The sequence below is a fragment of the Sorex araneus genome, chromosome 1 (genome assembly GCF_027595985.1).
Source record: "Sorex araneus isolate mSorAra2 chromosome 1, mSorAra2.pri, whole genome shotgun sequence".
In the NCBI taxonomy this organism is placed as follows: Eukaryota; Metazoa; Chordata; class Mammalia; order Eulipotyphla; family Soricidae; genus Sorex; species Sorex araneus.
The window spans coordinates 218910572-218921324 of NC_073302.1; positions in this window are offsets into that span (position 1 = coordinate 218910572).

The window sequence follows — 10753 nt, forward strand, 5'->3', positions numbered from 1 at the left end:
CTCCTATGTTACTTTTATGTCTAACCTGGTGTGTTCCCATTGGAATTTCAATGCTGAAGAATTAGGAGGTGTTGTGGTCCAGAGACTTCAGAATCTATGGTCTGGGCCTATGATGAGTTGACATGGTGGCAAAGTAGGAAGTGGGTGTGGTTGCTGGGGCTTCGTGAAGCATGGGCAGGTTGGGGGAGGTTGCCCACTCCACTCCCAGAAACACTAGTTTTCCCCCGAGGCACCTGGCACCTGAGATATTTGCAGTCTGGTGTCTCTGCAGAGAATATTTGTGAACCAATGGAGTTGAGCTCATGATGTGGCTGCAGCTTCTGGGTGTTGGTGTGGCTGCATAAGCTTTGCCAGGGCAGGTACTCAGTCCTTCCATCTCTCAGGCGCCCTGGAGTATTCAGCTACAGAGATTGGTGTTTCTGTGAACTTGAGCTGCTTGGCGTGCATCTCTGGATCTCTTGGGAGATTTATTCAGGAATTAGGAGAGCAGGGCCAGTGGGTGAGTTAACATGACAGCGGCTGTCTGCTGTCACTCTTATCTCTGATATTTCCAGACAAGTCTTTTTTTAAAACTTGATTTGGATATTTTTCTTTTATAAATATGTTAAGCAATTTAATTATCATCTACCATACAAGTTTAAAAAATATTTTCTTCAAGTGAACATCTTAGACATGTAGATACAGAATTTTTGTCAAATTTGAGTGTTCTGTGCCATGAATTCTATAAATATTTTTTCTGCTTCACCTCTTCTCTCTCTCAATATTTTTCTAGTGATTATTTTTTCTTTATTTTATTTTGAATTGTTTAGCAATATTTTTGTCCACTAATATTTCCACTAATATTTCTGTGCCCACACGGCAGAGCCTGACAAGCTATCCGTGGTGTATTCCATATGCAAAAACAGTAGCAAGAAATCTCATAATGGAGATGTTACTAGTGGCCGCTTGAGCAAACAAATGAACAATGGAATGACAGTGCTACAGTGCAATATTCCTGTAATTTACTAATATATTGTTAATTTTAAAAACAACAATGATTATATTGGTAGTATAATTGTTAATTACACTCTTATTTTAAATTACAGATTTTGGTTTTTAATCTCTGCAGGATTTTTTTTGTTTTTTATGATTATTTCTACTTTTATTATATATTTTGGATTATTTCTTTTGTTATTTTGGATCTTTATGTCTTATTTTTCTCTTAGTAAAGTCAAATATATTGGATATAATTTTTTCATCAAGGACAAGATAATATCAATAAAGATAAAAAGATAATCTATTGTTTTGATGCACCAGATTACATCCCTTTTATTTGAGTAATGAACTTCCTTCCAGAAAGGTATGTGACAATGAATTTTTGTTGATAGATTCTATTCATGAAAAATCAAACTTATCTATTTAAGTATACAACTATGTACTTTAAAATATTTAGGAAAATAAAAATTGATAATTTCTGTTTTAAACCCATGAATAGTAAATTAACAGAGATTGCTGATAGTTTTTTGTTATTGTTGTTGTTAATGAGTCACAGGGAGGGTACAGTTACAGAGTTTCATGCTTCTGTTACAGTCATACAATACTAGAGTACCCATCCCTCCACCAGTGCCCATTGTCTCCACCGATGGTCCCAGGATTCCTCCCACCCCCCATCATGTCCTCCCCACCCCGCCCCTGTGACTGTGACAGGGCATTCCCTTTTGTTCTCTCTCTCCTTTTGGGTGTTGTGGTTTGCAATGGAGGTATTGGGTGGCTATTGTGTTCAATCTATAGTCTGCTTTCAACCTGCCTCTCACAAGTGGATCCTCCACCACACTTTATTTGGTGTCTCTTTCTCTATCTGAGCTGCCTTTTCCCCATACATGTGAGGCCGGCTTCCAAGACATAAAGCAAATTTCCTAGTACTTATTGCTACTATTCCTGGGTGTTAGTCTCCCATTCTGTTGTTTTATATTCTGCAGATGAGTGCAATTTTTCTATGTATGCCTCTTTCTTTCTCACTCATTTCACTTCGCACGATACTTTTCAAGTTGATCCACTTATATGCAAAGTTCATGAATTCATCCTTTCTGACAGCTGCATAGTATTCCATTTTGTATATGTATCAAAGTTTCTTTAACCAGTCATCTGTTCTTGGTCATTCGGGTTTTTTTTCCAGATTCTGACTATTGTAAACGGTGCTGCAATAAACATACAGGTGCAGATGTCATTTCGACTATACTTTTTTTGCCTCTCCAGGATATATTCCCAGAAGTGGTATTGCTGGGTCAAATGGGAGCTCAATTTCTAATTTTTTGAGAAGCGACCATATTGTTTTCCAAAAGGGCTGAACCAGTTGGCAGTCCCACCAGCAGTGTAGGAGGGTCCCTTTCTCCCCACATCCACGCCAATAGCGGTTGTTTTTGTTCTTTTGGATGTGAGTCAGTCTCTGTGGTGTGAGGTTTCTTATAGTTGTTTTGTTCTGCATCTCCCTGATGATTAGTGATGAAGAGCATTTTTTCATGTGTTGTTTAGCCATTCATATTTCTTCCTTGAAAAAGTTTCTGTTCATTTCTTCGCCCCATTTTTTTGATGGGATTGGATGCTTTCTTCTTGTAGAGTTCAACCAGTGCCTTATATACCCTTGATATCAACGCCTTACTGATGGGTATTAGGTGAATATCCTGTCCCATTCTGTAGATTGTCTTTGTATTCTGGTCACTGTATTGTTTGCAATGCAGAAGCTTCTCAGTATAATATAGTCCCATTTGTTTATCTTTGTTTCTACTTGGTTGCTCAGTTGATTGTCATCTTTGAAGATACCTATAGCTTCAATATCGTGGAGGGTTTTGCCAACCTTTTCTTCAATGTACTTTATGGATTGTGATCTAATGTAAAGGTCTTTAATCCATTTTGATCTGACTTTTGTACATAGTGTTAGGTAGAGGTCTAAGTCCATTATTTTTCATGTGGTTGTCCAGTTATGCCAGCACCATTTGTTAAAGAGGCTTTCCTTGCTCCACTTCACATTTCTTGCTCCCTTATCCAAAATCAGATGATCATATATTTGGGGTTGTATGTAGGGATATTCCACCCTGTTCCATTGGTCTGCTATTCTGCCTTTGTTCCAGTACCATGCTGTTTTAATTGTTACCACTTTGTAGTAGAGTTTGAATCTCTGCAGTTTTTTAAAAAGTACTCTATGTCTCTCCTTAACATTCTCTTGCTTTTCTCTATAATTTCTCTATACATATCAAAATAGAGTATTCATATAATCCTATGTGTAATTATAACTACATCGATGCAGGTCTCTTGCCCCCCATGCCTGGCTGTCTTTACCTACAACCCTCGGAGGGGACAGGTTGCCTTTCCCTCCTAGCCCCAAGCAGAGCCTTGAGAGTTGAAGACCTCCAGAACCCAGCCACAGCCATGCTCAAGGCCACTCTCCACACACTTAGATGAGCCTCAAACATGAAGGGACCAGCAGAGGAACCCAGGTATGCGGGACGCGGGGCTGAGATCTCCAAGTCTGCTCAGATTGGGACTGGGCCTTCTCCAGCCAGACCCCCCATTTCCAGTAGCTTGGCAGCCACACCTACAACCTGCCCCTGGCGCCATGTAATCTTACCAACAGCCAACATCCAGAGACTATAAGACCAAGCTCCCAGGAATGACATCTTATAGCCTAGTTCTCTCTCTTGGAGAACCTGACAAGCTACCAAGAGTTTTTTGCCTTCATGGGAGACCCTTGCAATGAAAAAAGCCTTCCCATGGTGTATTCATATCCAAAATACAGTAAAAGATATATGCATACCACTCTACAGCCCAGCAAGCTACCAAGAGTATCCCGCCCGCACAGCAGAGCCTGGCAAGCTACCCATGGAATATTCAATATGCTAAAAACAGTACAAGAGGTCTCATTCCCCGACCCTGAAAGAGCCTCCAATCGTTGGGAAAGACAAGTAAGGAGAGGCTGCTAAAATCTCAGGGCTGAGTGTAATTGAGATGTTACTGGTGCCACTCAAATAAATTGATGAACAACGGGATGACAGTGATACAGTGATACATCCATGCAAAAATTAAATTTATTTGGTACCAGACACTTTTAACTAAAACCTAGATCTTTGCAGTTTTTTTTAATTTTATTGATTCACCATGAGATATAGTTACAAGCTTTCATGTTTGAGTTGCAATCACACAATGATCAAACATGTCCCTCCACCAGTGCACATTCCCCACCATCAATATCCCCAGAATAGCCCGACTTTTCCCCACCCTCCCACTGCCTCCATGGCAAACAATATTCTCCACACTCTTTTTCTACTTTTGGTATTGTGGTTTGCAATGCAGATACTGAGAGGTTATTCTGTTTGGTCCTTTATCTATTTTCGGCATACATTCTCATCCCAAACGATTCCTCAAACCATCATTTTCTTAGTGATCCCTTCTCTATTCTAGCTGTTCTCTCCCCACCTGCTCATGAGGCAGGCTTCCAACTATGGAACAATCTTCCTGACCCTTATATCTACTGTCCTTGGGTGTCGGTGACGTGTTATGTTATTTTATACTCCACAAATGGGGAGAAGAAATGAACAGAAGCTTCCTCAAAAAAATAAATGCAAATGGCCATCATGAGAAAAGTGCTCCACATCACTAATCATCAGGGAGATGCAAATCAAAACAACAATGAGATCTCATCTCACACCACAGAGACTGGCACACATCAAAAGAACAAAAGCAATCAGTGCTGGCGTGGATGTGGGGAAAAAGGTACGCTCTTTTACTGTCGGTGGGAATGCTGACTGGTCCAGCCTTTCTGGAAAACAATATGGACAGTCCTTTAAATACTAGAAATTCAGCTTCCATATGATACTGCAATACCACTTCTGGGAATATATCCCGAGGGTGTAAAACAGCACAGTAGAAATGACATCTGTACCTGTATGTTCACTGCAGCACTGTTCAAAATATCCAAATTCTGGAAACAACCCAAGTGCCTGAGAACAGAAAACTGGTTAAAGAAACTTTGATACATCTACACAATGGAATACTATGCAGCTGTTAGGAGAGGTGAAGTCATGAAATTTGCTTAAAAGAGAATAGACATGGAGAGTATCATGCTATGTGAAATGAGTCAGAGAGGGACATATATAGAAGGTCCTTTGCATTTTAAAAAGTTAGTTGAAAAAATATTGATCCTTGATAGAGTGGAATTAAGCAAGATAAGTGCTATGCATTCTCCACAACTATCTAAAAGAATTTTTAGGACTCAGTGTAAGAAGACTATGAGAAAAACACTCTTGATGTTCTTCCTGATTAAAGAATCAGGACTAGATTTGAGACAGCCAAAAAGCTAGATTTTTTAGAGCAGGGTATTAGAAAGGACAGACCTAAAAGATAAATATAGGCCCAAGTCCCACTGCCACTGCCATATAAGCTCATCTACAAACCTTGTCCCAGAAACTCATAAATAAGTCTTGAAAGAGATCAACTAGTCTCAAAAATTTCTCAGACACCCATTCTTGGCTGAGACCTTTGGGGCAATCTTGGCGGTGCCAACTCCCTCCAAAGCCATGGGAGTTGCTACCACACCCCAAAGCCACTGTGATGACTCCAGGACTGCCCAATTAAATATTCTGGATTTTCTGGAGCAACATCTCCAGACTAACACTGACATTCCAGTAATAGCACACCAGATTGGATGGGATGTAATGCAGAAGCTAAACAATCTTAACTAACAAAAACATAAGCACAGAAAACTTAACTTGTAGGAACAGCTTAATAAAACATCAGAAAAAGACTTAATGTCGCCAATGGCTAGATACAATTTTCACAAATTTTCTTCTATGGAAACATTTTTTGATAATTCTGTTAGCCAGTTATTAGTAACCAGCAAAATAAAATAAATGATTATGGGTCTGCTACAGGGGTAGGCTTGGGGGAAATGGAGACAATAGTGTTGGGAATGGTGTTGGAATATTGAATGCTAGTAACAAATTATTATGGACAACTTTGTAAACCATAATGTTGAAATAAAGTGGGAAAAAGATAGTTTTCTAAAGAGACATCTGAAAACCTGAGGTAACACTGCTTCTTGGAATCAGCCCAATCTAAGCAAATCCTCAATGGAGTCTTCAGAGTCAATATTTCCAGAGCCTGGCAGTCATTAAAAAATTACTTGGCATGCAAATGAGTAGGACAATGTGACCATAATAAAATAATAATTTAAATGTCAAAGATAATTACGGAATTATCAGTCGAAACATATGAAAGAGCTACTCTAGATCATGAAAGATCAAGAGGAAGCAGTTTGGCCCCTTTTAAGAGTAAATGCTTTTATTTAAACACTTTAGAAATATCTATGTTATTAATGTATGTTATGCATCTTATTTGTTCATGTAAGGAAATCTAGTTACTTGTAGTTGGCAAGAATGCCAGGGGTGGTTTGAGCCAAATTGCTATATAAATTTAAAATCAATAAAAGTGCCTTTAAATACAGAACTTGATAAGAATTTTTTGTTTCAAGCTTCTAACTAGTGAATTTAATTAATTTATTTATAAACCTGTAATTATACCTCATTTTATGAATGATTGATTGGTCTCTCCAACTGAGTCTAAAACAGTTTTTCTTCATTGTAAACTTATGATGCAGGATTACTTTACAAAGAAAACAATATTCCATGTACATCAAACCAAAATTCGCCACTGTTCCTTCTTTGAGATGAAGCAGATCTTAGTGACAGAGAACAAATGAGATATTTACATAATCAGCTTGAATAATAATTTGTATAGCTCAAACATGACAAACTTAAAAATAAACACTTATAATACTTCATTCAGAAATTCTAACAGTGAGAAAACATTGTAAATATTTTTATTATTTATCTTGTTTGTTTGTTTGCAGAACCCCAGCAGTAGAAGACCACCAGAACCCAGCCACAGCCATGCTCAAGGCCCCTCTCCACACGTTCGGACAAGTCTCATGCCTGAAGGAACTGGCAGAGGAACCCAGGTGTGCGGAACCCGGGGCTGAGATCTCCAAGGCTGCTTGGATGGGGACTGGACTTCTTTCACCAAGATTCCCCATTTTCCAGTAGCTAGGCAGTCACACCCACAAACTGCCCCTGGTGCCATGTAATCCCATCAACGTCCAACATCCAGAGACTATAAAACCAAGCTCCTGGATACTATCAGCCACATGACATCTGATAGCCTAGTTCTCCCTCTTGGAGAGCCCAGCAAACTACCAAGCGCAGTAAGCCCTCATGCGGGGAGCCTGACAAGCTCCCCGTGGTGTATTCATATGCCAAATACAGTAACAATGATGGGCCTCATTCCCCTGACCCTGAAGAGCTTCTAATGTGGCACCACTGGAAAGAATGAGTAAAGAAAGGCTGCTAAAATCTCAGGGCTAGGATGAATGGAAACGTTACTGGCCTGCTCGAGCAAATTGATGATCAATGGCATAACAGTGATACAGTCTGGGGGCTACACCAGTGGTGCTCAGGAGTAACTTCTGTGCTCAGGGATAACTCCTGATGGGCTCAAGGGACCATATAGGATTTTGGGGATAGAAGCTGGTTGGCCAGTTGCAAGGCCAGCACTCGTCTTGCTGTGCTATTTCTCTATCACCCTATTGTTAAATTTTGTACTAAATTCAAAGGTTGACAAATGCTAGAAAGTCATGATCAAAAGCATAGTCCTGCTCCCTTCCCTGCCCTCCTCTTTGTGTTTCTAGTATTACTTCCTGCTGGCCCAGCTCAGTCTCAGATTTGCTTCTAGGAATCGTGGGTGTGGAGGAGAGATAAAAGCTTAATCACTAACAGAGTTCATTCTTCAACTATTTTTCACTTGTATCACTTGTCATCCTGTTGATCTCCGATTTGCTTGAGTGGGCACAGTAACATCTTCATTTGTCTCTGTTGCGTGCTAGTGTAGCCCAACAGGATCTGCTCGCTTCAGGAACACAAAGAGCCTCAAAGCGTTCATTAAGGGTTTTGATGAAGAAGTCTGACCATCTCATTGGTGGGCGGCCATGCGGTCTTTTGACATCCCATGGGATCTAGTCGGTAACAGCTCTAGTCCAGTGGCCATCTCTGAATCTCATTATGTGTCTGGCCCATCTGATTTTTGACGCCTTGACAAACGAGGCAGCATCCCTGATTCTTGACCATCGACGGAGGTCAGAACTCTGAATTCCTTCTCTCACTTGAGTGAAACAAGAGACTCCAAACAGAGCTCTTTTGATTCCTCTTTGGGACACCCTAATAGCGTTCTCATCCTGTTTTCATAGGGCCCAGGTCTCTGAAGTATATGTTAGTGCAGGAAGAACAGTGGAGTCGAAAAGATGTACCTGGAACCGGGGTTTCTGTGTCCTTTTAACCACTTCTTTGACCCTCTTGAAGGTGTTCCACGCTGCTCTCTTCCTCCTGCGCAGTTCTGGTGCCAAGTTGTTCCTCATGTTGAGTTCTCGACCCAGGTACACATAGTTGCTGCATTTGGAGATGTTCGTTCCATTGAGAGCAAATGGAACATCAGGGATTAGTTCGTTTTTCATGAACATTGTTTTGTTGAGATTCAGCTGCAGTCCAAACTTTCCCCACTCGCGGTCAAAGTGGGCCAGCATTTGTGCCGCTTGGCTAATGTTTAGTGTTATGAGAATGATGATGTTTTTGACTATTCTAAATTCCATTAATATATAGTCTATCATCTTTCTTTTTTTGGGGGGGTCACACCCAGCAATGCTCAGGGGTTACTCCTGGTTCTGCACTCAGAAATGACTCATGGTGGTGCTTGGGAGACCATATGGGAAGCTGGCAATCAAACCCAGGATGGCCGAATGCAAGGAAAATACCCTACCCATTGTGCTATTGCTCCAGCCCCTATCATCTTTCTAATGCCAGCAGTTTTATGCTTTCAACTAAAAATTTCTCCTAACAACTATCTCTTGAACAAGTGAAGACATTAATATTCTCTCTTCCTAATTGGGAGTCAGTAAGTCCCAATAGTCACTGCACACACTGCTGGGTGATAGTCACAGGTTCCACTCTGGAAGGTGTAAATTATTCCCAAATTTCAACAGCAACCCCAACTGAATGCTATGAAAGTAAAAAATGAAATCACAAAATGAATCTCAACAATCCTTATTTACAATAACAAATGGTAGAACTGCTAGTCAATATAAACAAAAATATAAACACAAAATATTCACAGCAGCTATTGTCTATTCCTAAATGGTTTAAGTTCAAAAATGATACAAATAATTCTATTTCTAGTTACTATTTTCATTTGTACTCCTTATTTTAAAAAACTTTCTTATATATCTTCAAGGACTTCTATTTTAGCTAAAATTGTTAATTCAAACTTCATTTTCCAATGGTTTCATTTCACAATGTTTCCGTTTTTTTAGATTTCCAGTGAACATAAGATTAACAAAGGGACCCTACTGTGGTAATACTCAGACCATCTACCCAGAACTGTTTAAATGCAGCATAATTCTCCATTGGCAGTTGAAGTAATCAACCCTTCCAATAGACTAAACCTTTAAATACTGATTCTATCTTGTAGGAGATGAGAAGCCAGGTAGCACTCTCTAGTTCAACAACTGGCTCTTGTTGACTCCCTTGGAGAAGATATTCCTCCACTGATCACAGAGATTCTACATCAGCAGATCTCAACGTGGTAAAGGCAGACTCCATCAATTCTGTGAATAGGTTCTTAGGTAGATAAATAAAAGGATATGCTCCCACCTCCCTTTCCTTATATCCTACTCTCTGTATCCTGGCTATGGAAAATTTGGTCACTTAAAGTAAGAACAATCTGCTCTCTGAGGTCTTAAAGTCTCTTCTGTTTGATGAGATGCTTGTATAAAATGAAAGCAACTTCAGAAAATAGTTTGAGGTCTATGGCTCTACAGGGCTTAAAAACTGCATTTCAGGTAACAAAAATACTCTGCCTCACAGTCTTTTTTCCAACTTATATTATAATACTGTTTTCAGATGACTGCCCGTTGCCATCAGCCTGCCAAAGAGAAATGCCAATCACAGCTCCATCCCCTGAGATATAAAGAACCTAGGAGAAAGAGTTTATGGTGCAGAGACCCTGAAAGGAAGAGCTCACACATTGTATGCCTATGGATGACAAGCAGGCTTTGTGCTCATTTGTAATATTATGATACTAGAAAATTTTAGTAAGGTAGTACTACAATTTGATTTCCTTTTTGAATAATACTCTGGCTATTCAGGAGACAAGAAGTGTTCTCTTGGGGATGTGTTGGTTGAGAAGGAGAACATTAAAGATATTAACCATAAAATACACATTCATTATCCAAGACTTAGGTAGTTGGATAATCTGATGCTCAATAAGTGGCCTGAAGTATTCATGTACATTTGGACATTATCACCACACACAGATGTCCCTGTAAATAAAACTTATTTAATTCCTGAGTCTTGGGTAATAAGAGGTTTGTCTAAACACTTCAGCTATTTATGAAGCAATAAGGTTTATTGTAGCTTAAGGGGATAATTCTAGTCCTTCCCCATTTTTCCAGCACACATAGTCTCTCTCTCTCTTTATCTATCTATCTATCTATCTATCTATCTATCTATCTATCTATCTATCTATCTATCTATCTATCTATCTATCTCTTTCTCTCTCTCTGTCTTCTCTTACTCTCATGTATGATGAAGCTCATCCTGTTCCCTCACTGCTTTCTCCAGTGAACAATGGCCAGCTTCTGTCACTTCTCTGCCCTCTTGCCACCAGTGTACAAAGATCA